Here is a 23,537-nt window from a genome sequence, read left to right as displayed (position 1 = left end):
TATCACTCATTCGCTTTTTACTTAGTATGTATTTAATTATTGCACATAGCGTGCTGTCTTTGGCAAATAACATTTCTGTGGTAAGTTTCCATCTGTATATCACAAAGAAAGGTGGAGTTCTTTAAGTGCATAGCCACTCCATACATTGTCACTTTCAGGTATGTGAATGGGTAGTATTGCATTCTCCAAAGTTATAGCAGTTTATTTTTGAACTGCATAGTGCCAGGCAAAGTAAGCTATACCATCTACTAGCCCTATTCACAGCAGATGATGTTTGAATACCAATAAATTACAAATGAGTAAAAAAGCAGAAGCAGTTTATTAGAGCTTTACTAAACATGAGAAACATGTTTTTCCCCTAACTCTTCACTAACTGTCAAGTACATTCCTTCTATTTGCATTATTAGCCCGCCCTTTTCCTAAGGTGATAGCCCTAAAGCTCATTCATTCCTCAAGGGGAAAGCCAGGAAAACATGACATATAGCTGCCTTTTGCATGAGAGGGATTGGATTTTTTTTTGTATATTCCCTACCACCCCAGATGTGCTTATAGTATCTAAAGAGTGGCATGCAATAGGCCCATGATGGTGTACTGTCTATACTCCCCATATGTGATTCAACTGCAGTACTATTTCTTTATAGACATCACTTCCTTGTGACCACAGTCTACACCAATCCTTCTACCATGGAACATGTGCCTGGACTCATGCTCCTAACCTTCCCCCTGAAGTGAGGTGAGTATGATCTCCCTCATCCTTCCTCTCTTCCTCCATACTAGCTCCAGCAGGTACCCAAGCCATTACCAGAAGTGGTGTCACCTCTGCCATTCTCACCGATGTATGTCTGTACTTTAATGGACATGCTGGAAACTTGAGAAACTTCTTGATAAAATCTGTATGAAGTACTAATATGCATATGTACATAACATATGAGTGAAAAAAAAGCATGTTGCCCAATAAATCTAATATAGTGAAGCTAGAAATCGAAATTAATTTTATTATTAAAGAAAAACTCCAAAACTCATAACAATATGTTTAAAATCATTTACTGAGAACTTTAAATCTGTTGTGTGACTAGGGAACTTATTTAAGGTCAATTCATTTAACTGGTGTTGAGTACTGAAGATGGTTTAGTGAAATATATCTGCTCCTGTTTTTATTCATGTTTGCGATGCAATAATAAAAGAATTTTGAAATATCTATTGACACAAATACTGAAACTTTCTTATGGTGACATATCTTTTGTGTGCTCCATATACCTATTATACAGTTATGAGGGCACAATTGTGTGTGTGTGTGTGTGTGTGTGTGTGTGTGTGTGTGTGTGTGTGTGTGTGTGTGTGTGTTTGTATGTATGTATATAAAGGGAAATTACTTTGTCAAATTGTGTAAAATGAAGAGCATTACATTTTTAGTTGAGGTTGCATGTATTGGAATGGAGTTAGGAAAATTGGTTGGCTGTGAGTACAGTTTGTTTCGATAATGTGCAAAGAGTTAATAGCATGCAAGGAAAATGTATGCAACAGTTGTAGTCACAGTATCAATTGGGAATCTGGGTAGAAAAGCTTAAACTTTATAACTGAATTTTATTATTTAGATTAGACATTGTTACAGTGTAATGCCTGCTTAAGCCTTGAAAATGATTTCAAAAGATAGTAAACTGAAGTCATCAGTATGTAAATTGCACACATATAGGTTCCATACCTCTCAAAAGTTTTGCAGAATGTCCAGATGTTTGCTTCTTATTTTTGGCCTGTTCCTCATAAAATGTGTGACTTTCTGGCAAATCTGTGAGAATTGAAGTCACTAAATAATGTTAAATAATGACAGACATTTGTCATTCTAGCAACTTTCTTAGTCTACAGGAGCACTATTTAAAATCTGCATGTATTCGGGGTCTTTGTTACCCATTATTTCTGGCTTTGTCCAGATTTCTTGCTCGTTTATACAGCTTCACCCATACCAAAAGTCTGTTTAACTCACACAAGTACAGAAGTGATTATTAGTGCAGGTGACAACATCTGATTTGAATTTCCGCTGAATACCATAACTAGCATACAGTCAAGGATCAGGGTATTCTGTCCTTTGTGAAGCATTTTCACAAGACCAAGCTTTTGACTTCAGCCTTACAAGGATAAACAAATGATATGATCCAGCAGAATAAAAAGACGTAAAGAAGAAAAAAACATTTAAGGGTGTTGTTTGTTATGTGAGAGCTGGGAAGGAAGTACCCAATGATACTGTCAAGAAGCCTACTACCACTGACATAAACGACAATGCTGCACCAGAATAAACTGCTCCTGACATTCCTGATAAGGTTACATGGAACATACACGACACTTGTACTCACAGTAACCTTTCATAACCTTTCTGTGTTGGCAGCAGGCTCATTGGATGAGCTGACATACCAGAACCAGTCTATGGTAAGCTAATAGATGTCAACATTATACAATTAGTTACCTGACCGGTGGAGACCAATGAGGAACAGAGGTCCAATGGAGAAGACTCAGCTGTGGTCACCTGTCACATGTACTTAGAAGCTATTTTTATTGATCTCTGCCTAACTTGATTTCTAGCAGAGAAAGCTGAAGGTGTAACTAGGGTGGGGGAAATGGAGCAGTTTATTCAAAATGCCATTTGATGCTTTTTTCCTTACTTTACTGGAATTTCATCAGACCAATAGACCTTATTGACATGAATTATCTATAAAGCTAAGAAAAAGCACAAACGTTATCAAATGAATACACTACCTTGTAATACATACTTTAAAACTCCCCATCTCAAATAGCATTTAAATTTTATACTACCAAAAAATAAACTTTAATTTATTATTTTGAGAAATATGTGCTTCAGCTAACATTTGAAACATATGCCATCATTCAGTCCATTTTTTTTTAATTTTTCTGTCTTCCAAAATAATCAGCCAATAATGTTCCCTACAGTCTAACAGATTTTCTAAATGTCCTATTTGTGGACTTACTTCAAATCCCTCTAAGACATAAAACATATGTTTTTGCAATTTTTGCATACTGTTGCTTGGGATGCTAAAGCACTTTTGCGATTTTCTTTCTAACTGTACATATATTTTCATATATTCAGATACTTTACATACATGCATTCCCAGTAGTTGGATGAGGCACCTAAACAGTTCATGTGATATTACAAGTAGTGTTCACCTGAGCTGTATGCCTTTGAGGTATTAGAGGTGTAGAATCATGGGTTAAGACTCACGTCGCTTAACAATCTATAGACTTTGGGGTACCCTGATATCTGTAGACTTCAATAAATCTGCTGTATTAATACTTATCTTATTAATAAACAATGCTTTACACCAATAAACATTACTACTTCAATGTGAGTGTGCAAGAGATTCCAGTTGTTATTAATAATCTAACTAATGGCATAGAACCACATTTGTTTTCTGCATCTTCCATATGGGCTAGTTACAGAGTAGTTCTTTTCTCAGATATTTTTGCAGAAATAATAACTGTATCACCATCAGAGGACCTCTTGTAATGAATCTGTTTCTCAATGAACAGATCTTCTGCTAGGGAAGATTGTCATCCGTCATGAGATGTGACATTCTATGCTCTTAATTTTTTATATCATATTTGTAGGATACGTACTTTGAAAATGTAAAGAACTCTTTGGAATACTTTTTTATGAAAGCAGTTAGTTACATTATTGTGTATATTTTTACATATGCAGATATCTAAAAAAAATATTAAATCTACATCTACAATATCTCTTAATTTAAGAGTACTACTTTAGTTATGAAATGGAATGGACATATCCAATTCATATAAATGTCACCAACAAACAAGCAAAATATCAGCTGTAAAGCAGTAAAAGGAAAAAAGTCTGTCAAAATATATTCTTTATACATTTAGAACTTTACTCCGTAAACTAACACAAGTTTAGCAAAGCTCATTGTTATTTCAGTTTTCACTATGAACACCTCTTGAAAATAATCCAGAAGATGTTCAGAACTAAACAAGTCAAGTCAGCACTCTGCCAAAAATAAAAATAAACCAACTGAAAGTAAGTCACATAAATCACTTTATGCCATATCAAGCTAATATAGTGCTTTCTTGTTCTAAAAAAAAGACTGCATCAGACTAGTTTAATATCACAACAACTACTTAACTCATTCATTCCAACTGAGCTCTGGAGGTTTGTACTCTAACTTCCAATTACTGCATCTGGTACTTTTGTAGAAAATCAAGTTATGTCCTCACATTTCAAACAACTGGCCATGTCCCTGGAGACATAAGGTTTACTAAAGAAATGGTAACGGTAAACTGTTGCCACTAACAAATATTTATAGTGGTAATATTCATTAGATTATAGATCTTAAGATTCTATAAACTGTAATAAACAAGGTAAAAACTGTTTTTTTGTAATACTTTGTAAACTTGAAATATCTCAACAATCATTCAAACTACACACATGCTGTCAGCAGTGTTTTGTTTGACCTTTTGAGATCTTTCATATGAAGCTAAGCAGTGCTGACTCTGTTACTTGATTGCTGAGATATTTAGATAAATATGAATATTATGACAATATAAATAGTATATGATCAACAATTAACATATCTTTAACAGCACTAGTCAAGAGGTCAAATATAAGTGCATCTGTGTTCCTATAATGCAATCCTTAACTCATTAACACCTATCTGGTGGTGAATGTCACACCTCTATCAGTCTACACACATCCTGCATTCCAGAGCATTTTCTGAAAATAAGCTTAAAAAGTGTATGATAAATGTAAATATTTTGTGAGCAATAAAAACTAATCAAACTGCACAAATGGCAATGTTATAAGTAAGACATATTCTTTACAGTGATAGCAGTCATTGCTTTCATAGTATTTTTCCATAAATATTGCAATATATTGTAATACACACAAACCCCAAATTATATTTTTTCCAAACTTTCAGAAAAAAATGTTCATATCTTAAAAACTATACAACTTAGACATATATACGAAGTTTGGGAACAAACCAATTTGTCATAGGACATCTTTGATGTTTGAGGGTAGGTGAGCAAGTGGGGGTGGTTGTGGGGAGGTAGGCTGGAGGTGGAGAAGGGATTAAGCATGGATTGTAAGTTTAGTATGAGTTAAAATTGGATAGAGAAGGGTTAATTTATTGCAGGAAGGAGGGAGGAAGTGAGGTAGATGTAGGGTGGGGCTTAGAGTAGTTTTATGTGTGGGTAGTTGGTTTAGAGAGCACATTTTGGTGTGATCTTGTTATTGCAAGGATTATGTCCATGACGACCGTAGGCACGTTTGTGAACAGGTAGGCCTCATGCTAAAAATGGTTGCAGAGGATGTGGGATTAGCCTGCTTTATAGCAAGTGCTAATATGATTATGATTTTTTTTTTTTTTGGCTACATGCTTGGGGGAGTAAGCAGTGATGTACTGAAGCTGAATAGTGTAGGGACGCAAGTTAATGAAGAAATTGTACAGCTGCATTTCCTGTGGTTTTCTAGGATTGAGTTTCTCCCATGTGTGTTGTTGTTTCCAGCGTTTTGTGTGGGTTACTATCAGGTAGTGTGGTATGTTGTAATCAGGTGTTAGCCCATTTTGTTCGTAGATAGATTCCATAAAGGATATTGCGCTGGTTTTGCTCATTTAGTAGATACGTGTGGTTATCATTCGGTGTGTTGAGATAAATCCCGCCTGTAGACTGATGTTTTACAGAAGTAGACTTCTGTGGTGGGTTTCTTTGGAGTGTATATTTATTAGTTTTGTTTGGCAACCCCCTTCATGTTTGTGCATCCATTGGTGTAATTCTCAGTCTAATTTCAGCATTTTGTGTGTGCTTGTGAGTTGCAAGGAGTCCGCAAATAATGGCTGGTCATCGTGCATGCCTGTATAATGGTTACCACCATTGAGTAGAGGGGCCATGAATATTTAAAAAAAAAAAAAAAAAACAGAGTAAAGGAACAGAGAATGGAATGGAGGTAGGTAGAAGGCCCAGATACGGGAGAAGTTTAGAACCCTCAACTTGTGCAGAATGTCCAGATTTTGCATTATAATTTTGTCCGGTTATGAAATTGTGATTCTGGCAGGTTAGTGGCAAGGCACTGGTGACTGAAGCTGTGTGAAAGCAATTGGCATTTAGATTTCGGTCTTTGGGGTTCTTTGGTGAATGTGCATTTGTGCAAAGCCTGTTATTCTGGCAACTTTTGGGGTTGGTATAATAGTTAAGGTGTTTGACACAGAGATACAATCTAAAGTATTTGATTCTCACCTTTGGGTTGAGGGAGATATTTGAGAATTCTCTGTTTTGGCCTGTCTCCCACTTTTATTTATGCTTTGTCTGGATTTCTGGTTCAAAGAGGTTAAGAAGTATGGGTGGTGGAGCTGAAGCTGGATGATGCTGCTGGATGGGAGTAGTGTGGATATTGGTGGGCTGTGAGGTATCCGTGATTAACAGCAGGTCATCACAAATGTGCAGTGTGATGTAACCACTGTTTGAGGAGGTAGGAGGCTTTTTTTTGTTTGTCAGATACGAGAATGTGAGGGTAGCATAATGGTTAAGGTATTTAGCTTACAGATATAAGATGCGGGGTTTGATTCTGACATGAACTTAGAAACCTACATCAGCTCTCCTTATATAAGCATCATTAGAGTACATGTGTGCACAATGGTCAAGCTGGTAGACTGTATATTGCAGAGTCTGGTAGTTTTGTGTTTTTCTCCTCTGGGGGACAGCAGGAGTGAATATGTCATGGAAATGAGTGCCAGGAGCAATCTCTTTCATATCATTTTCTTAAACATGAGCTTCATAAGCTGCTAGGATACCTGTTTTGCATGCTGGCCAACATAAAGTCCTGCCAGTTGTCGATAATGTGGGGGTAGGGGGTTGGCAATGCTGTTATGGTTATCACGCTCATTTAACTTATTTTTTTCCTCCTCTTTGTAGGTTGTGTCAGTGGCTGAGACGAAGTTTAGTTTCAACCAGAGCAGATGGCAGAGATACGGGCATCGTGAAAGAGATGAACAGACATTGTGGCACAGGCAGAAGACCTGTTTCATGACATGACTAGCAGTGAGACCCCAGTGTCAGTGGAACAGGTCAAAACTAGTTAGAAGAGAAGTCAACCAGCAAAGGGAAAGCAGGAGACCAGAGGGAAGAGGCCATGTCAGCTGTGGTCGAGAGGTGTGGTACCAGTGGAGGGCTTGGCCATGGGAATGGTGCAGGCAGCTCCTGCTGATAATAATGTGTTGGTGGAAGATTCAGTAGGCACGTCAGACTTGGAGCAAGTGGCGAATAGCCTGGTTGCAGGTGGTGAAAGGTCATGTCAGGAACCAGGAAACCCTATAAGTGGTTTGGGGGGCCGGCTGAGTCTAAGTGAGGAGGGGCACATTTTTGGGGAACACATTTCTGGAGTGGGTATCCCAGACTTGTGTGGAGGTAGTGTGGCATCATCAATGCCGGGAATGGATTCCCACTTGCAGGAGGTGTGTCTGGATTTTGGATTTCAGCTGGGTGATTGTTTGGCTACACAGGCCCTGGGCCAGGGATGTGGTGTGGTATTCTTGACCCCTCCTATAATCTCCTCAGTCTAAGAAAAGATCTGGAAGGGGAATATGTAGATATATCCAATTTAATTGACACAGATGGGTTCCAGTGGTTCCTGGATGTGGAAACTGTGAACAGCAAAGATCTTTTGGCAGCCTTAGCAGTGCTGGTGGAAAGAAGAGCGGGCAGATTGTGATGAAGAACTTGGGAGAATTGGGTGTTGGGCTTTGTTAATTATATGGCAGTATGGCTGAAGAAGGATAGTATATTGGCCCTTCCGCTCCTTGCATATTTCCTGATGATATGGGAGGTGCAATGGCTATGGACAGGTATTGCTTGATTATGGTATAATAAGAGGTTTCATAAAAGGAAAGTGGTCAATCAGTCCATGTGTTGGGAGGTGAGGCACTCAGACTATGATGGAAAGCTTAAGTGTGGGTAGCAGAGGGGCTACGGTTGGAGGAGAAGAGGTTGTGTTGTGTTGGGCTTTTAATGAGGAGAGGTGTTCATGAGTGGCCTGTATGTTCTTGCACACTTGTTCAAGGTGTGCAGGCGTACACACAGTGGTGCAGTGTGGTAGACGAGAAGTTAATACAGTCAGCCAAGTTTAATTTTTCCCTTCTCCAAGTGGGTTATTGGCTGCTTTTCAGGGATCCAAAAGTATGCATGGTAGGGGGAATTTTTGTGGGTAGAGAGGTGGGTGTGCCTTTTCAGGAGGTAAGAGAAAGACTTGGGGACACATTCTCCCATTAAGGCGCAGGTGTTATGAGTCATGCTCCAGCAATATCCAGATATAGCAATGGCGGAGGAACTAATTGAGGGATTTTCTAGGAGATTTTCAGTTAAATCAAAGGTGGCAGGGAATGGAACCGTTTGCAAGAACCTGAGGTCAGTGTGGGGAAGGGAAGATATTTTGGAATCTTTCATGGAGAAGGAGCGTTTGGCAGGTAGAATACTGGATCCTTTTGACAGCCACCCTTTGAGAGTTTTAAGGTTTCACCATTGGGCTTGGTACCTAAGAGGAAGGCAGGTGAATTTTGGATGATTCGCCATTTGTCTGACCCAGAGAGAAACTCCATAAATGATTTTATTTCTGTAGAAGAAGTTAATGTGAGTTACGCACTGTTGGATGATGTGGTGTGGGTCATTAGGGGGTTTAAAGATCCCTGGTTGGTGAAGGTGGATATTGAATCTGTTATCTGACTTCTGCTGGTATGGGAGGAGGAATGGCCACTGTTGGCATGGTGGTTGTAAACAAGTTTTATTTTGACAAGGCTATGTCAATGGGATGCTCTGTAGCCTGTGCTACTTTTAAGAAGTTTAGCATGGCATTACATTGGATTTGGCAGCAGCGGGTGGACACTCAAAGAGTGGTTCATTATTTGGCTGACTTCCTCTTGGTAGGTGAAGGGTGTAAGGGAACTCTGGTAGGTATATGAGAGTTTGTTGGGATGTGTGAAGACCTGGGGGTCCCATTGGATAGACAGAAATTGGAAGGTCCAGTGAAGTCATTAGATTTTCTGGGACTGTTGTTGGATGTGGAATGTGGATTGTTTTGTCTACCAATGGAGAAGATAACCCGTTTGAAAGAAAAGATAGCCTAGGTGAAGGCTAGGGATAAAGTGTGAGTTAAGGATGTCAAGGAGCTTTTAGATCTTCTGAATTTTGCATGTCGGACTGTTCTCTTGGGTCATACTTTTTGTAGGTGTGTGGCCTTTCTGCTAAAAGGGTGAGGAAAGGAAACACCATTTGGTAAGATTCGGTAAGTTGACAGTGGAGGATTTAACTCTTTGGCTGTCATTTTTAAAACAGTTTAATGGAGTTTCCTTTTGGCAGTCAGATTGGGTTGGTCAATGGGATTTGCAGTTATTTACAGATGCAGCAGGAGGGTATTGGTATGTGGGCATTTTTTGGGGGGTGAGTGGTTTGCAGTTCCGTGGTCAGATGAGGGAAAGGATGATTGTAAGAAAGATGTTTTCTTAGAATTAATGCCAATTTGGGCTGCACCCATGGTTTGGCAGGAGCAGTTGAGGGGAAGGAGGGTTATATTCAATTCGGACAATAGTGCAGTGATTCAATTTTTACAGGTGAAGATGGCTAAGTCTGAATGGTTACTGTTAGTTTTATATAAGTTAGTTTTGCAAAGTTTCCTGATTAACTTTTCTTTTACAGGTATGCATCTGGCAGGTGCTAGGAATGGGATTGCTGACAGTTTGTCTTGCTTTCAGTTTTCCAGATTTCAGCAGTTAGCTCCAATGGCATTGGAGGAACCAGATGCAGTGCCAGATGAAGTGTGAAGAATTGGATTGAACTGACCAGGAGGTTGGTGGAACAATCCTGGGAAGCATCTACCAGGAGGCCATGTATTAGCCCATTGTCTGAATTTGATAGATTTGTTTTTACAGCTGCCCGAGGAGGAGGGAGTCTGGTCAGAAGAATTTTTATTCCGATATTTGGCTCGAGCTTGTGTGCAGGGTAGGGCAGTGCAGTCGGTTAAGTTGGACTTGACTGCAATCAGTATATTTGCTTGTGTGGCAGGGTTGCATGATTTCACTAAATCCTGGGCAGTTGGGCATATGTTGAAAGGATGGGGTAGAGTGAATGGCTTGAATAGAGATAAGCATTGGCTGGTGACAACACAAGTTTTGAAGGTTTTATTACAAGGCCTAACTCTGGTGAGTGGAGAATCAGTTGTTATGTTTTATGGGTGACATTGAACTTATGGATATATTACAGGGCTTATAGAATATCTGAGTTGTTGGGGTCAGTGGTTTGGGAGGATGCCATGATACTGCCTGGGGTAGTTCACATTTGGTTGTGGAAATCTAAGATGGATCAGGTTGGGAACAGCACACAGATAGTTTTGGAGAAAGATAGGTGTGAATAGATGTGTCCAGTGGTTTGGACTAGGAAATTCATAGTTTCCCATAGAGAGAGTTCATGTGATCTGGTTTTCCCATCAAAGGGGGTAAGGTGATAATGGCTGGTCAGTTGATATACGTAATGAGAAGGGCACTTTACTGTATGGGTTTTGTGGGTGAGAGGTTTTCCACCCATTCCTTTTGGATGGGTAGAGCTTCGGATTTACCAAAAGACGGTAGCTAGATTGAGGTCATTAAGAGGGTGGGGCACTGGTCTTCGAATGCCTGATTGTCTTATATTAGCTAGTGAATAATGAGATTGGTCATTAATAGTTTTTTTTTTTTTTTTTTTTTTTTATTTATTTGTTTTTTTTTAGGTAACAAGATTGTCATCCTAGGCCACTTGTATGTTTATTGGGCAGTGAAGAGGATTGCAGCTAGAATTAATGGTTCAGATTTGGGTTTGTATCAGTTCAGGTGGAGAATCAGATGGCACAGTATTAGAAGCTTCAGGTAGAATTGGCTTATGCAGGAGTTTGCAGGTATACAATCGAATGTGGAGCTTCCTCACATCTTGGTAGTACATTTGGCAGGTAATGATTTGGGTTTAATTCCAAAGTGGCAATTTGTGGACCAGATAAGGGAGGATTTTGTTGCTTTAAAGAAGTTGTATCTGAATATGTGTATTGTGTGGTGCAAGATAATACGCCGTCTGTTTTGGAGGCATGCTAATAGTTTTATGGCAGCAGAGCAGGCACAGCAATTTGTTAACTTTAGGTTGGCAAGGCAGCTGGGGGCAGTGGGCATACAGATGATAGAGCACAAGGAGTTTGCTGAGAGGGATCCAATGTTGTTCAGAGAGGATGGGATGCACCTGACCAAGTTTTGATTAGATCTGTTTAATTTGAATTTGGGTTTATTTTTGGAGGAGCTGGTGAAAAGCTGGTATTAGGTGAGGGGGAACAGCCTGTGTTAGGCTGGTGGGTGGAGAAGAGGGGCAGCTTGTCCCTCTTCTGTTCCTTTTCTGTTGTTTGGGATGGTGTAAGGAAGTTTTGGGGTGAAACTGAGTGGTTGAACACTGCTTCCTCCTGTGGTGTTTGGATGGATGTTAGGATTTTGGGTTAAAAGTGAATTGTTGGATGCTGCTTGATGTTTAAGAATAAGTGAGCATAAGTGAGGATGCTGCTTATTTAGGCAGGGTGAGTGGAGATATGCTGCCTTGATGTATGGTTAAAGGATGTTTTCTTGTGATTAACAAATAAGTTATGTTTATGAATTCAATAAAAGGTCATCAAAGGTCTGTTTGGTGTGTTGTCTTTTTATTGAAGTGGAGCTTGACAAATGAGGTTTGGGAGCAGACCAATTTGTCATGGTGCACCTTCAATGTCTAAGGGTAGATGAGCAAATGAAGGGGGTTGTGGGGGGTGGCTGGGTTTGGGGAGGGGATTAAGGAGGAATCGTAAGTTTAGTATGAGTTAAGATTGGGTAGGGAAGGGTTAATTTATTGAAGGAAGGAGGGAGGGAGTGAGGTAGATGTAGGGTGGGACTTAGAGTAGTTTTATATATGGGTAGTTGGTTGAGAGAGCACATTTTGGCCTGATCTTGTTACCCATCCATCTCTCCCTTTCTTTTGTGGCATAGGCATGATTGTTTTCCCAGCTGAGGGATGCTTAGGCAGAGAAGAGTAGCAGGCCAGTCCCTCTTCTGTTATTTGGGTTGGTGTAAGGAAGTTTGGGGGTGAAAGTGAGTGGTTGGACACTGCTTCCTCTTGGGGTGTTTGGATGGATGTGAGGATTTTTGGTTGAAAGTGAGCAGTTGGGTGCTGCTTGATCTTTAAGAATAAGCGAGCAGAGATGAGGACGCTGCTTATTCGGGCAGGGTGACCAGAGTTATGCTGCCCTGATGAATGGTTAAAGGGTGTTTTCTTGTGATTAACAAATAATGTGAAAATATGCAATAAAGAATAAAGTTATGATGCAAAAAGTTATGTTTGTGAATTCAATAAAAGTTCTTTAAAGGTCCGTTTGGTGTCTTTTTATTGAAGCAGAGCGTGACAAATTAAGCTTCCACATGACAACAAGAAATATTATATAAGTGCATGTTTGAGATATTTACAGACATATGAAAACATGTATTTAATTGTATAATTAGCAATACAAGTAATACTGGATATCTCTCAAGATGTGCAACTTACAGTACAAATATTAAAGATAATTTTCTTCATCAACATTTAAGGCCTCACCTAATATCACTCAACAGATTGTAAGTCACCTGATTTTTGAAGTATTAAGTAAGTATTGAAATACTGCTCCTTTTCATATCTACTAACAAACAGGTAGCAATATTTCCAGTATATTTGTTATATAAACCAGCATTTTAGGTGAATTGCACTGTGTTCCACACTTCACACCATATACCTGAATAAAACGTAGACCTTTCACTTATGAAAATAGGAACATACATATAAAAATATGAATAATAAGTGATAAACAAAGATTCATTTCTCCACTACAGGGCATCATAAACTAACAATCTTGGTGTTGTTGTGCCTACAGATATCAATAAGATGGAATTACAAAAAGACCTGCAGGCATCACTAGGCTGTTATGGGTTAAATACATTAAAATCTGTAAATCACTGATCATCAGTATAAAATGAGCATTTAATGCTGTAGCCTCCTTTCTTTTCAAAGCACTTTTGAAATTGACATTTTATTAACACATGAAGATTGGCCAACATTTGTTTTGATTTGTCAACAATATTATTTGTACTTAAATATTTTCCAAATCACTTCCCTTTAGACCATCGTGCATAATCTAAAACATAAAAAATAAAACCTACTACAGCCTGCACAAATTATAAAGTATCTGTAGAAGACATTGTTGCTGCCTTTAGGTAACTAATAATACTCATAATAGTGGTCATATATTCTACTCAGTAATTTACATGCTGACCAAAAACCCCAGTATGTGGGCCTTTCTAGCCCAAGATCTAGGCTTTTTGACTCTTCAGTCTCTCATGTCTCTGGCCTCTCTTTTCACTAATAGATTGCATGGCTTCATCCAATGAGGGTATTGTGGTGGGATCTTCCTCCCATAATGCCCCCACACTGCAGCTCTGCACACCCCACAACCTCTGCTAGCAGATCACTAACCTACATTTCATGAAATATCAAACACTCAAAAGATTGAACCTAAAATGTTCAAAAACATGCAGTACTAAAACAAATTTTTGTAAGATGGGGAAAGCCTTCATGCAGCCCCCCCCCCCACCTTCTGCTAATTATATATCCAACTCACAGATCACACAACAGCAGAGTGAAGGCAAATTCTCTTACTGCGCTGCAATGCAGTCTCACACAAAAAGCAGCCAGCTAAAACTCCATTAAGGAGAATGTTCACTCATATGTGCATTTGCTTTTTTTACAGCAGTAAACCTATCACAAAACAAAGAAAGTATAAGTTATCCTTTGTGTAATTAAGAGCCATAGAGAAAATATTTCCTATATGGCTAGGTGCTTAAATGGTATCTCCAACTATAGTTTGAAACCTGTAACAGGTTGCTGGTCATGAAGCACTATTCAAATGATACAGATGAAGGAAGCACAGATATCAGTGTAAGTGCAGTGCACTTTTCTAGAAACATACAGATCCTGGCTGCTTTCTCTTCTTATTGTCAGCTGTAGGAGTCTAAGTGCTAAGACGGAATATTCTGAGAAGCCGATAAGGCTGACATGAAGTATTGCACATAGTATTCATATACGATACAAGTAATACTAGTCTAGTGGAGGCAACTTCTGCCTATAGATTTGTTTAACAGTATCAGCAGTGCTTATTCTCCTGCATTCCACAGTTCAACATAATATTTTATTTCTCTCGCAATGCCGTAAGATTACAGTCACTGGAATTTTAAATGAGTATTGCACTATTTAATTTGTCACTACTGCTCAAGTCTGTGATAGAATGTTTTGATGACTATTACAAACTAATTTCAAAAAAATGGTACGCGAAATCAAAAGGGATTTTTTTAAACAGATCCTAAGACATTTTCAAACAGTGCATGACTGTAGTTTCATAATCAGTCTCCTCAACCACAAAGCCTTTTAGCTGGAACACAGAATATATGTCTTTCTAGTTTCATTTCCTCCAGGTCTATTCTTATGAAAAATCTAAAATGTATAGTGCAGCCTTCACAAATGTACAGCAGTTACAAGTAACATCTTGACACATTGTTGCCTCACAGCAAGAGGTTCTCCAGTTCGATTCTCGGTTTGGTGCCTTCTGTGTGGAGTCTGCATGTCCTCCTTGCATTCATGTGGGTTTTCTTCAGGTACTCCAGTATCCTCTCACATTACAAAGATGTGCATCTGGAGCATTTCTCCTCAGGCTTCTGCTGAAAATAGGCTCTGTCGTAGTCAGACTTTCCCTGTCAACAAATGTTAAATAAATAAATAAACAAAGTTTTTCTGATTCAAATTACAGTCATTTAGGCACTCATGTAAGGCACCTGAGACAGTGAAATGATACATTAGGACACTCTTCATGCAGTCTGCTAATGCATGTCTTGTTTCCTTATAAGAACCAATAGTTTCAATTTGTACAAATTCAGAAAAAGTATCTGTAGATCACTGTAATATCGGTTGTCATGATATGCAGAATATACAAAAAAGGATCGTCCAGGTTATATGCGGTTTACTGTCAAGGTAATAGACATTTCTTGCACTACAAATGAGTCACACACACACACACACACACACACATACACACATCCCTGTATATATTTTTATATTATTACATACATATTCATAACTAACATAACATGGCTGCACTTACTTCATCAATTACAGTGCTTCACAATTGCACTTGATTGACCTGGAAAAAAAAAACTGAACTGCAATAATAATACAGTTAAAGTGCTTTAGAGTTGCTTTCTGTATATCATTTTTCATGATATATTCCTTAGGATTGTAGCATGCAAAGGTATAGCAAACCACTGTGCCTACATCATCTATCACTGCTGAAGATGTGCCCCCCCACCTCTCAACTTGGATGCTTTACCCACATGCAAATGTACTTGTATATATTAACTCCATGATCATGCAACCATGACCAATATGAATTCTTCATATGGTGCTATAGTCTTTTATTTAGCTTGTGTTTCAAGTTCTGTAACGTTTGAAAGTTCAAGCCCTTGAAGAGAAACCATATATAAGGTTGCTCTTTTATCGGTCAAATGTTCATTTGGTCAGCTGATTTAATTGTTGTGATTTTCAGTCAAAAGTTGGTTACATCAACTGCAGGATCTGCTGAAATTGGCATTGTTGATGTTGTATGCTGTGTGTGAACAAAAGTGTGTATTTCTGCTAACACTTATGTAGCTCATTTATACCAAACTCTTAATGGAACTATATAAATCAAACCAAATATTCATATTTTATTGGCACAGCTAAGACCATATTAAGTTTAGTCACAAAAGTCACATTTAGTTTGGAAAACATGTGCATGGAGTTATTCCAGTAGTATTTTTTACTTCCCATAGAACATGAACATGTATAATAAAACTATTGTTAGATAAGCAGTTAAGAGGTCAGTGCAGATTGTCATTGCATTTTGTGACTGTAATTTATTTGTGGAATTTTGAAAAAAAATTTCAGTTATTTGCGCAATTATTGTGATTATTCTTTTATTTGAAAATGTAGTCCTTTTCAGTATTCCAAATCTTCTAACTCTGCATTAATAAAAAAGCAGTTGCATTTTCTTAGGTCTCTTAGCTATTGCAGACAAAAGAGTGACCAAAAACTTGAAAAATAAAACTATTCCACATTCTTTTCAATGAATTTATAAGTTTGGCCACTATTCTGTATGAAAATAATATGAATGCTATTATTAGTTTTGCCTAAATTATTCTTATTTTTGAAAAATGGAAGAATCCATATAGCTCAATGTTTTTATTATATTTTAAGCTACACCAAAACAAGAAATTTGAGTATGTAGCTATCATTAAAAAATCTGTAGAGTAATTTAACATATCTTGAATATATAGTGAATGTCACACACAAAAGATCCACACTCCTCCAAAATGTGTAAAGCACTGAAAACAAAAATGAAACATACATTTGAGATGCACATTGCATGTAAATATATTTATTATTATATTAATCTGTTTTGTGGTTTGTGTGTACCTAAGAAATGTACTACATTGTTATAGATAATTTTGTTTAAGTATAGATAAGATTTATGTATTTATTTTAATTACTCGTATTAAAATCGATTCAGTAAAAATAGCAAAACTTTGAATTTCTCATTGGTTCAAATGTCATTCATCTGTATGATTCTTATGCTGAAGTATTATTCGTTATACTTGTTTGTTTTTTAATGAAAATATTGATGAAAAGTTAAAAGAAAATGGTTAAGCAAGGAAACGGGAAGCTGTTGTACAAGCTCTGCCCTTGTTACACACCGAGTTATAGATGAGAACCACAAGGACATTTGCTTACGTGTGCTACTAGCAGAAGTGTGAGCGCATTGAATATAAGTTCAGGTAGCGGAATTATTTTTAGCGGAACCAAACTCCATCATGCCGATCAAAATAAATGGGCCCATATCTGCAGATTTTTATGTGGATGGAAAAACTCATAAATCAGACTCAAGGGAAGCCTTTCTTTTGCACCCATACATTACCATAGCCAACTCTAAGATTACAATACATTGTAATAAGTTAAAAATGTTACATTTTGAATTATTGGGGTTAACTGTGCAGTGCTTTAACTAACACACTCATAGTCACAATCAATCATCTATTTACAATGTGCTGTTTTACTGAACACACTTCTAAGCACAGCTTAAACTTGTGAATTACAAATATATTACATGCACATATCAATGACACTCAAAATGTCACACAGCATACACTTTGGTCTCTATATCCACCATCTCCAAGGTTACAGAGACTCGGGTAAGAAGTAAATAACATGAAACTCATTTTCTCCATATTCTACAAGTCCCCAAAGCCAGAAATAAGAGCAAAACATGTACAATGTTACCAGTTCTAATATACTAAAATGTCAGAGGAGCCTGCAGTCTTTCTGTAGTGACCTTGTTAACTCTCATTTCGTCTTAGTCTAGGGTATGAAAAAGTTACATTTTTTTTGGCAGTGCAAATATTGGCCATAGCCAGATTCACCAAAACCCACATGCCTTATTATTATTTTCTCAACTAGCCATGTGTAATTGGGCAGCAGTTTTATTCCAGGACTATCTCTCAAGGAAATGGAAATATCCAGTAATGTATTTGTCATTTTTACCATCATCTTCTACAGCAATGAAATAAAATGACTGTTTCCGGGACTCTTTCTTATTTATATGCATAGTGTAGATATTCAGTGTTCTATGGAATTCTCACAATTACATGTATATGTAAAAATAAATAAATAAATATATATATATATATATATATATATATATATATATATATATATATATATGTACCCCCAGTGCTCACACAAAATGTGCCATCTCAGCCTCAGCGTTTGTTACATTAATTAGTGGGTTTTCTTTGGGGCTGTTACCTTTCATGATATTAGTATCATGGATATTGGCCTTGGAGAACTCGTTATTAAAGGTCTGTTTTAGATCCTTATGTTATGTTTTTCATTTCAGCATTAATTAACCTTCAGGTTCTGTAAAGTGGCACACTCTCCATAAACAGTAGAAGATTTGCACTGTTTACAAATGAATGATGAAATATTAAATCCTACAGAACTTGACATACTACATTTGCTAAGAATATACATATATTGTTTTTCTTTATGCCACTAACAATACAATATTTCTAGTGTTTATTTATGTGCAGCAGAATCCAAAATAATAGAGTGCATCTTGAATACTGTATTCTAATCTTTGTCATTCTGCTAAATTCTTCTGCAAAGGTGTTATACCTTGTTCTCTACTGTCATAGAGTAAGTTCAATAGGTCTGAAAGCTGAAAAGATATGTACTGTGATGGGCCGACTATATGCTACAAGCTGTTATCTTCTACCATTGTTTGTGTTTGTATGTATTTCTTAAATGTTCTTGAAAGTGAAGAAAACCGAGATGTAAACAACCCTTATTATGGTTCCTCTAATACTGATCACTGGTCATTTGATTGGGTCCAGCCACTTGACAACTTGCTTTTCAAATTTTCACTTGTTCATGGCTCATAGTGCTGTAACAGACCAAATTGCTATTTGTGTGAGACTGCTGTACATTGCATTGCAGTGAGGAGCTTCTCCTTTCTCCACTGTCACAAAAATGTGGACTTACTATATATAAGGTGTGGGGATCATACTTTCACATGGTGGGTATGGGAGGAAGGGGGGCTTGCCTACTTCCAAAATACTTTTTTTTACAATTGTACATATTTTTACTAATGTTGTCTTCTTTACCAGTTAAAATCAAGAAGGTGATTTGCAAGTGACCATATATTGTGCAATCATTTGGTACTCCTTGTATGAGATTACTTGGGGTAAAATCTGTAGGAAAGATACCTTGCTTGCAGGTGCTGTAGTAGGGATTATCCAATATCAGTACAAGAAGTTGTCAGTGAAGTAGTGCAACATATTTTGTGATTTATGGGGCATTGCTTATGAAATTTTATTGCGGTAAATTTATTTATGGGTAAGCAGCCATCACTTACATATGCTATGAGAAGTATTACCCCAAGTCAGTGCAATAAATATTCAGGAAAATAATATAACATTACTTCTTTAGTCATTCACATCTCCACAGCTTTTACTGTTTTAACAGAATATGACAAAATGTAATTCAAGTAACCAGTAGCGGCTGGTGACTTCAAATTAAAGGAGGGCTGATAGAGACAGCGGAATGGGTGGGGCCAATGGAGAGGAGTGTGGCCAATTAGAAAGGAGTGGAGCTATGCTCAAAACCACAACAACAACTGGAACTTTAATTAAACATGCTGCCCTGGGTGCCAAACAGTCATTACGAGAGTCCAATCAAGACAAAATGAAGTGTAGAAGAAAAAAATATTTCAATGCATTGGTTACATGACAACTTACTTAATATCCAGATGGAAACAGGTTGTGAGGCATGAAAAAATAAATTACTTTTTAAATACATTACTGGAATGCCAGTCAAAATCAAGTATAAAAAACAAGCAGCACTCAGCTCAAACCACTACTCCTTGCACTGTAGTTCTAATTATAATTTATATTCAGCTTTATAAAATTACCAAGTAACATGCTGAAAGTAGCAATCTCTGTGATACCCCCACTTGTAAAAATGTTTCTTATCCAAAAAAGACCTGCTGCCTGACACAACTATCCACTTGTTTCATGGGGAAGATATGATCAAAGTAAAAAATGAACAGCAAACAAAAAACAAGAGTTGAAACAAACTAAAATGAATAAAACAAAATCCACATCAGCAGAACCAGCAGCAAATAGTCCAATATTAAGTGTTTTATTAACATCCACTTTTCGTTCAAGAAAACTGAACTTCTTCAGAACAACATCAAAAGGTAACAAATGTAAAAAAAACTCCTTAAATACACAATTAACAACACATGGTACATTTGAATGGACCAACCAACTGGTTAAAACTCGCTGACATCAATGTGTGGGAAAAAGCTGATCTCAAAGCTTCTTAAAGTGCTACTGCATACAAAAGTCAGGTCTTTACAAATTGTGTTTTGAAATCAAACAACTGACCAAAAATAAAAGACTGTCAATGAAAGTGTGTCTGGACATAAAATGTTTAAAACCCAGAAAAACAAAACATGATGAATGGAACCGATTTGCTGACAAAAATAAAAATAAAAAATAAAACATAAAAAATAATACGTCATAAATGAAGAATGAAAATAAAAAATAATAATAAAATTACCTCTGCATACTTCTGAGTTTCAAAATGCAAGCTAAACTTACTCTGTTGTTGAGACCTGGAGGTCTATATGAACAGAGTTTCAGCAGCCAAATCACTTCTAGGCACTCTAATAATAGTTGAAAAGGACCCCCTCTGATGTCTAAGGGGACCTGTCCTAACACCCTAAAAGTAAAACTGTGCTGAGGGTGGTCATTAACATGTTTCGCCAAAGCGTTTTCACACTTATTTTTCCTAATACAATATAAATGCTCATAGATTCTTTTGTTAAAACCTCTGTCAGTCTTGCCCACATAAAACACTGGACAAGACTGGCAGCCAGCTAAATAAACAACCGATCGAGATTTACAGTTGAATCTACCAACAGTGGAGAAAGAAGACCCAGCAATTTTGAATCTCAAACCAGTGGCAATCTGCCTGCACATGTTACAACTCTCACATTTGAAAGTGCCCTCTACTCTAACACGAGTGTCCTTTTTTGTTTCTAGTATCTGTTTGAGGTTGTCACCCCTCCTGTATATAAAACTAGGCAAAGTACCAAACGTAGCTTGTAAGGCATCGTCACACCCAAAAATACTCCAGTTCTTGACAAACACCTCCTTAATTAAGTGAATCTCAGCACTATAATTAATGATGAAAAAAATAGAAGTGTCTACTTTCTTATTGTCTACAAAGACTTCTGGAGGTGAATGTTCTAGTGGACAACTTGTGAACAAACTGCTTTGTAAAATAGGTTTATAAACACCCCCATACCTTTTAGTCTGGACCTCAGTAACCAGGTCTTGAATAAACTTGTCTGGGTAACCTCTGTGTAGGAAACAATCCCTTAATAAACTCACATTCTTCTAAAAAGGGTTCATCGTCAGTTACCATTCGAGCAGTGCGCACAAGTTGCCCCTTGACTACCCCTCTTTTTTGGTGCCTAGGGTGGGCACTAGTAAAGTGTAACATGTTGTTAGAATAGGAACTCTTATGGTATATTTTGGCCTTGAAGCTACCAGCAGAAATATCTTTGTATAAGTCTACGTCCAGATAAGAAATTCTAGAATCAGACTCTACAAATGCAAACTTCAAAAAAGACGTGCTGGAATTGAGATGGTCCATGAAGGTCCCCACATCATTAGTTGAACCTTCTGTCAATATAAAGATGTTGTCCAAAAATCTGGTGTAAAAATCGATTTTGAACTGACCATTACAATTACCAAACACATATCTGTGTTCCCATTCAGCCATTACGATGTTAGCAAAACTGGCCCCTACTGGTGAGCCCATGGCTACACCAGTCTTCTGTAAATATATCTCTCCCCCAAATGTTACAAAGTTGTACTTCAAGATGACGTCTAACAATTCCTGCACCAATCTGATTTCTACACTGCTAGCATTGTGATGCAATAAATGGTCAGTGACCCAGTCAGTCCCTGTAGCATGAGGGATAGACGTATAAAGGACTTTTACGTCTATTGTCAAAAATCTATGACCTCTCTTGAATTCTAAAGCACCCATGGCTTTTAAAAAAGCCCAAGAGTCTTTACAAATGTGTGTTTCCTTTTCAACGTATTTTTTCAGTATATTGTCCACGTATTTGGCTATCGGGTAAGTGATTGAACCCCTGGCATTAACCAATAGTCTCATGGGAGGGTTGTACACATCTTTATGGATATTGGGTAGTTCAAAAACTGTTGGAATCTTGGGGAACGAAACAGTCAAATATTTCAACACATCTTGTTCTATAACATTTTCTAAAAACAAATCATTCAAGAAAACATGGATGTACCTATACCCTGCATTCAATTTGTTAATGCTAGACAGTGTATAAGCATCCTGCAATAACATGTGGGTAAGACAGTTTTTATAATGACAAGTGTCCATTAGTACTAAACCCCCCCCCTTATCTGGTTTGAGAATCCTGACAGGTAAACTTTTTAAAGTGTCCAACAAGTCAACTTCGTCATCAGTCAAGTTTTTGTTCGGAAGTGTCCTACAACAGTTGACTAAATTTCTAATTTCAGTTTCACACAAATGTTCAAATAAAAAAAGTAAAGGGTGAATAGGGGGGTTAAATGTACTTGGAACTCTCAAAGTTTTTTTGTCTAAAACAGTGTTACCGAAAATTAACAATAAATTCAACTTACGTATAAACAACTTTAAATCAAGCAATGTGTGTGCTAAATTGAAATGTCTCCATGGAACAAAAGTGAGACCTTTTGAAAATAAATCATACATCTCCACAGTAGTTGTAAAACTCGAATAGTTGTAAACAAAAAAGTCTCCAAAACTGTTACTAATGATGTCAGGTTTAGTCCTTCTCATTACTTCTGAAAAGGCTTCTTGCTGTTGTTCCTGTGGTAGCTCCTCGTGTTGTAAAACCTCTGATGGTTCTGTCCCCGGTTTGAGGAAAAAGACAGTATAGAACGAGAAACCTCCTCATCCCTGCCACCATCAATTACAAAATTTTCTGTAGGAACAACATCCTCCACATCATCTCCAGTAGCTGGCCTACTAGGTCTAGCTGTCTGCCTCATAACCCCATGATTCAGGTTGACAGGAGCACCTAGACTGTCGCCAACACTCTGAGAATGGGGGGGGGGGGTATGCAGTTTGTTTATTATATGCATCTATATCTCTTTTCAGTTTTTTCATTTTCATCTCCATATTGCGAGATATCTGTTGGTCTATGGTTGAAAAAATTTGTTTATACTCATAATTGTACCTGTTAAAGTCTACATGTGACTTGATGTTAGTATCCAAAATTTCAATTTCAGCACTCAAATTGTCTATAAATTTCTGATACAATTTGGCCATTAAGTCCATTAACTCATGTCTATGTCTATCAGACAAACTAATCAGCTCACTATGGAACTCTGAACCAGCTATCAGTCCAGTGGGGTACTGCCAAGAGCACAAGCCCTTTGGCACAACCCCCACTTTTTTACATTCGTTAAAATAGGAAATCTCTAACTGAAGCTTCTTTACCTTTAAAGATTTGTGGTCCAAGGTCTTCAAAAAGTCCACTAAAGGAGCTTCTGATGTCCGTGTGTCAATAGACATGAACCCGTTCCTGTTCTCGAAAACTGGGAGTTGCTCATTCAACCAAGATGTAACATTCAGTGAGTCTCCAGTTCGGCTCAGAGATGAACTGGTCCTGGGATGTTCACCGGTAGGTCTAGGATGTACAGGAATCCTAGAAACAGTTGAGGTGGAACTTCCACTGTCCTCACGGTCATTCGACCCATCACTGGTGTCAGCTGTCACCTCAGAGGGCAAAC

Source organism: Protopterus annectens, chromosome 7.part0 (genome assembly GCF_019279795.1).
Source record: "Protopterus annectens isolate FY-2018-M chromosome 7.part0, PAN1.0, whole genome shotgun sequence".
NCBI lineage: Eukaryota > Metazoa > Chordata > Ceratodontiformes > Protopteridae > Protopterus > Protopterus annectens.
The sequence above is the reverse complement of the archived record's forward strand: the minus strand, read 5'-3'. Positions refer to the sequence as shown.